General features: G+C 36.1%; 1 pseudogene; it reads left to right on the top strand.

Moving 5' to 3' along the window:
- The first annotated feature begins 4,292 nt into the window (after nucleotides 1-4,292).
- On the top strand, nucleotides 4,293-5,798 carry LOC129494572 (GTP-binding nuclear protein Ran-like; annotated as a pseudogene).
- The last annotated feature ends 799 nt before the right edge of the window (nucleotides 5,799-6,597 follow it).

The raw sequence follows: 6,597 nt of genomic DNA, 5'->3' as shown, positions 1-6,597 counted from the left end.
ATATTTCTCCTACACATGCCACCATACTGATTTCTAGATTCTGTTTCTATTTTATATAATTTTTATCCTTTTCTTTTATGTTTTATTTTTTAGCAACCTCTTATAATTGATTGACAGTGACTCCGAATTACATGATGCATTCCTTAATTCTAAATAGTATCTATGCGCTCACTTAAGAATTTGCTATATCCAAAAAAAAAAAAAAAAGAATTTGCTATATCCACATTTAACCTGTTTTCAAACAGGTCTTAAGTTTCAATTGCACTGTCATAAAAATTTTATTTTCCCTAATTTTGTGTTAAATAATTGTTCAAAACAGATCATATTTACACATGAACCTCCTGACTACACTCTTTCAGTCAGTCGGTAGAAATGATATATTTAATGTACCCAGATGATATACAACCAATCACTTTGCTGTCATTATAAACTGGCTGTTGAGATCCATAAACTGAATTAAAAGTTTATACTGACACAACTCACTGTGGGGCAAAAGTGACTTCCAATCAAGCCTGTCTTTTGGAGCCAGAATAACACCCACACTATCTTTCAATAGTAGAAATGGGCAGAAAAGGACAGCAAGGGTTATTTTTTCCCTTCAGGACTGAAGCTTTTTAGAGTCATCATCATCTTACTTCCAAAGCAAAATCAAAATCATGACGTCAACTTGTGATAAATAAATCTTGGACCAATTACCAGTATATAATTCCACAGTGTACCCCTTTTGATGGTAAAACAGTGGTTGGCTATTCAGTTTTCTATCTTTAACTCCTTTATTAGTAGTATATTGAGTGATATATGTTAGTCATGAAGATGTATATATATATATATATATATATACACATACACACATATATATACACTACATAGAAGTATATATATACACTATATATACTATATATACCATACTATATATACTACTATACTCCTACTATACATATATACTATATATACTATATAAATATAATACTATATATAAACTACATGTATAGTATATATACTATACATATATACTATACTGTACATATATACTATACTATATATACTACTATACTATATATACTCTACACACACACACACACACACACACTAACTGACAATCTTGGAATTAGAAAAGATTTGGAAGCTTTTAAGATCCATCAGTAAGAGGTTTTTCCATTTATAACTTCCCCCACTTTTCCCAACATTTATTATTGTGAGAACAAATCTACTTTGCTGTCAATGGGTGTATCTGAAGGAATTATCAGCTAGGGTAGAGCTCATGAATTTAAATACTTGACTCTGAACCTAAATCACACAGTGCACATGCATGAAATTTAAATAGTCTTTGGAAGTTTCAACAGGTTGATCTAACTATGAATAGCAAATTCATTGTTTTTTGACAGGTCCTGAAGGGCCCACTCTTACAGACTATGCACCGAGGCTGTGCACCACTCAAATAAGGTGACCATGAACATATGGCTAGATGTTTACTTCTGATAATTCAGTTACTTATCTTGCTGTCTAAATGTTGCTGACATGGAGGCTTTAATTACTGGGATACATTTTAGTCGCTAGGATACTCACTTTATAGGCAACACTGAAGCATTTATAGTTAATCTAGTTTTTAGCTTGAAAACTCAAGTGACAAAGAGCCTTAGTACACTAATTAATTCTATAGTTAAAATCCAGAGATTTTGAAGCTACGGGTATCATAATATGAAAATTACCCATATGTTGACTGATAATACAAATAAGGAAAATTGATTCCTCTCCTTCAGCTTTCTCATTTTTCTCCATTTAATCTCCAAGCCCAAAAGGCAGGTTCTGGTTCAAGGTGGCCACAAAAGTGAATCCTGAACTCACTTTCTCCCTACACCAGGTCTACAGCTACATATAGAACAATTTCCTTTGCAAAAGCACTAAAAACTGTAAGACTTTGACATGTCTGAGTAAACGAGAGAAGGCCCACGTCAAAAGGAACAGGAGAGGCTAGGACCAGTCTCGTCATAAGCCCCTCTCCCAGCACACCGACGCATAGTTGAGAGGGAACTGAAAATCCAGAGTTTCCCCCTAAGGCACTTAGGGTTTGAACCTCACATCAAGAAATCTCAACTTTTAAGACCTGCACCTGAGACATGAGCCCCCAAAACATCTGGCTTTAAAAATCAACAGGGCTCACATCCAGCAGACCAACAGAGCTGCTGCTATCCAATAAGAACTATTCAAGGGTCCTGGAGCTCACACTCACCTCAGCAGGGCCCACAGGGAGTGGCTGATCCAGGGGCACTCAGACCTTGCTTATCCAGGAATGTTGACCTGAGGGGCAGACATCTGAAGCTTGTGGAGGCCTGATGGGATGTTCTCTGGGATGGAGGCTGACAGATACCTTCTCCACACTCTCCCTCTCCATGGCTCCAGCCAGCAAATGCCATTTTTTTTTCTTCTAAGCCCTAAATACAAAAGTCATTTAGAGATATAAAGCTTTTCTTATGAGAATTAACCATCATCTACCCCCTCTCAACTGACTTTCTCCACTCCTAACTCTACACACCAGAGGCAATGACTTTTAAACTTAGCTCTGTATAGTTCTAAAGATGGTTTTCTCCATGTTGCAAAATAAGATATTTATAGCCATATCTTTATATTTCAAATTTAGATTTTCTCCATTTCTTTTCTGCTATTTATATAAAGATTTAAAATGACTTATATAATCTCTCACTCCTATTTCTTCTTAGTACAATTAATTATTTGTTGATTCCTCTACTGAGGAAGAGTGTATGAGAGACAAACTTCCTTGAATCCCTTAATATATGAACATCTTAATTCATATTCACTCATGACTAATAATTTGGCTGGCATAAGTATTTTAGGTTTAAAGTTACTTTTACTTTGAACTTTAAAGAATTATTCTATCATCTTCTGGTGGTACTGATGACACGCCCTCACGAGTTGTATCTTATTGTATATATTACTTTCCCTTATGAAGAGCTTTTAGAATCCTCTATACTTGATTTTCTGAAATTTCTCACAGATGTCTGAGGTCAGGTCTCTTTTCACATAGAAGCCTTTCCTATTTCAAGACATGTGTTTCCCTTCAGTTCTGTAAATTTAGTTTAAAATTTCATTTGGGGGGAATACTTTTCACTTCACCTTCTCAGCACTGTCATGGAAATTTGATCAGTTGAAAGTGAACTTCTTGGACTGATCTTCCATCTTGTATATTTTCAAAGAGATATATTCAACAATTGCAAGGTTTCTAAAAAAATTATGCTAGCATGCATATTTTTAATTTCTAGGAATTCTTTTCACTCTGTTATTCCTTTTCACTACATTTTCTTGGTATACGAGTAGAATACAAATGTATTCTTGAATTTTTGTAGGCTATTAATTAAAAGTGTGTGGGGAGAGGATGTGAGGTTGTTCATTTAATTTTCCTCTCTCCAGATCAGATAAACTTATTTTTTCAATACTTTGAAGCTTTTACTCAAATACCTAGTAAATAATTACAGTCTCTCCATATTTTAAATTACAAAAATAGAAAAGTTACTTAGAGTGTCTGTATCCATAGGCATTTGCTAATAGCAGACTCATTTTAGTGTGAGTGGCCAAAATGGGCAGCTTGCTGGGGAACTCCTTCTAGGGTGAACATATACGGTAAGCAGAATGGTCTCCCAAGAATGTCCACATCCTAATCTTCAGAACCTGTGAATATGTTTGGTTACTTGGCAAAGGGGAATTAAGGTTGCAGATTGGAGTTAAGGTTGCTAATTAGCTACCATTAAGACAAGGACATTATCCTTGATTATTCTAGTGGACCCAGAGTAATCACAAGCATCCTTAAAAGTGAAAGAGGGAATTGAAAGAGAAATCCAGAGGATAACAGTGAAAAGAAGTCTGCCTGATATTGCTGGCTTTAAAGATGGGAGAAAATTGCCCATGAGCCAAGAAAGTGAGCAGCCACCATAAACTGGAAAAAAATAAGGAATTGTATTCTCCCCTAAAGCCTCCAGAAAGGAACACAGTTCTGCCGACATCTGGATTTTAGCCCCCTGAGATCCATGTTGGATGTCTAACCTACAAAATTGTAAAATAATAAATTTATATTATTTTAAATCACCAAGTTTGTGGTCATTTGACACAGCAGCAACAGAAAACTATACAGATTTTGGTACTGAGAGTAGAATGCTACTGTAACAATAGCTAAATATATTGGAGTGGCTTCAGAACTGGGTAGTGGCAGAGGCTGAAAGAATTTTGAGAAGCAAGATAGAAACAGCCTACAGTGACTTAAGCAGACCATTAGTGGGAATATGGTTAATAATGATCCTTTTAGTAAGGACACAGAAGGGGGTGAGGAGCATAATAGAGAAGACATATCTCACTTTGAAGAATCCCTAAATCATAATCACACTGCTGATAGAAATAGTAGAGACATTAAAGGTGCTGCTGGTGAGGAACATATTATTGGAAACTTTTGGTTCCTTTATTTGTTTTTTTAAGAGTTTGTTTACTTATTCATGAGAGACAGAGAGAGGGGGAGAGAGAGGCAAAGACGCAGGCAGAGGGAGAAGCAGGCTCCATACAGGAAGCTCGATGTGGGACTCGATCCCAGGTCTCTAGGATCACACCATGGGCCAAAGGTGGCACTAAACCGCTGAGCCACCCGGGCTGCCCAAAAGGGCTGGTTTTTAAAAATTTTTCATTAATAACACAATGTAAATTGTCCTGAAGCCTAATTTATTCATTGATCTGTATCTTCAAATCCAGGTTCAGTAATTTTGGTAGGATTGCTTCACAGAAGATATGGTATATTTCCACCACAAGGTAATATAACCTATCGTCTCTTTTTTAATAGCTGATGTCATTAGCAATTGATGACTTGCCTAATCCATTAATTCAATAGGAGTTTCAAAAAGTGAGAATACTGATTCTGTCATTTCTTCATTTACTAGTTTTTACTTATTGCTGCTGGGTGTATTTTTCAAAAAGGTAAAATCATGATTTTCATGAAAATTTAACATGAACACACTCTAGGATTTTACTAATTAATTAGTGAGAAAAACAATCATATATAAAAAGTGGTTCACCCTCAGTCAGATGGGCTGGAGACACTTCTGGAAGCAAGAGCATGATGGCTGTGCAAGGAGAACTAACCCCAAATCCGGATCCCACTTGTATTGGTTGGCAATGGTACTGAAAAAATTACATCCATGAAGCATCATCTGATTGGTCAATTTGAAAAGTATAGTCTATTTGACCATTTGATTGGTCAATTTGAAAAGATCATCTGATTGGTCAATTTGAAAAGTCTGTGGCCACCTGAGTGTTGAGGTCCATCCACTTGTGTTCCATACCAACAGAGGACCTATTAAGTTCCTGGTACTGGATATGGCTGATCAGGAGAAATTTGCTGGGCTGAGAGATGGCTCTGACATCCAAGCCCGGTATGCCATTATGTTTGATATAACAACAAGGATTACATCAAGGCATAGAGATCTGGTTCAAGTATGTGAAAACGTCCCTATTGCACTGTGTGGCAACAAAGTAAACATTAAGGACAGAAGAGTTAAGGCAAAATCGATTGTCTTCCACCAAAAGAAGAACCTTCAGTACTATGACATTTCTGCCAAAACTTTGAAAGGCCCTTCCTGTGGCTTGCTATAAAACTAACTGGAGACCCTAACTTGGAGATCATCACCGTGCCTCCTCTTGCCCCACCAGACATTGTCATTCACCCTGCTCTGGTAGCACAGTGTGAGCATGATCTAGAGGTTGCTCAGACAACTGATCTCCTGGGTACGCATGATGACCTGTGAGAAAATGCAGCTAAAGCCCAGTATTAGAAGTCTTGTTTTATAGGCAACCATCCTGTGATGTCAGTGGTGCAGCGTGTTTACAATTTCATTCTATAGCTGAACAGAACATGTGCTTAATCTTTGGGATGCTAAAGGAGATGAATGGGCTTATGGCGATTTAAAAAGTACCTTCATTTTTTGGACCTGCATATTTAGCTGTTTTGGAATGCAGTTGTTTGCTTCCTGCGCTTCAACTATAAGATTGCAATGGTCACATTAAAAAAAATGGTTCAAAGAACATTTTGAGGTGCTAGGAATTTATTATCAATTTAATAAAGGAATGTTAGAGTTGGTTTGTTAGACTATATACCAAACTGGTTGGTGTTTTATATTTGGGGTTATCTTTTCCACTGGGCAGAAACAATTTGCTTACCTACCAGACAAATATCTACAGGATAATATACTTAATATGTAACTTCACTAAGCTTATAATCTGTGATCAATGTCTTAATGCTGTCTATTTTCACTTATCTTTTTAAAGATAAACTTCCCCTCATCCACTCTTTGCTCACTGAGAAGTATAGTTCTTAAATACAAGGCAGGGTAAATCCCAGGTTCTTTTCCTTTATCTACCTGTATTCAAAACAATGAGCTTCTTAAAAAATATCAAATGGCCTCATGGATTTTAATATATTTAATATGTTTCAACCCATTGTAATTGTTATGTGTACTACCCATGTGCTTTTTAAAATAAATGGAAGCAAAAAATCATAATAATAATAATAATAATAATAATAATAATAATAAAATAAATGGAAGC

Source organism: Nyctereutes procyonoides, unplaced genomic scaffold (genome assembly GCF_905146905.1).
Source record: "Nyctereutes procyonoides isolate TBG_1078 unplaced genomic scaffold, NYPRO_anot_genome, whole genome shotgun sequence".
Taxonomy (NCBI): Eukaryota; Metazoa; Chordata; class Mammalia; order Carnivora; family Canidae; genus Nyctereutes; species Nyctereutes procyonoides.
The sequence above is the reverse complement of the archived record's forward strand: the minus strand, read 5'-3'. Positions and strand labels throughout refer to the sequence as shown.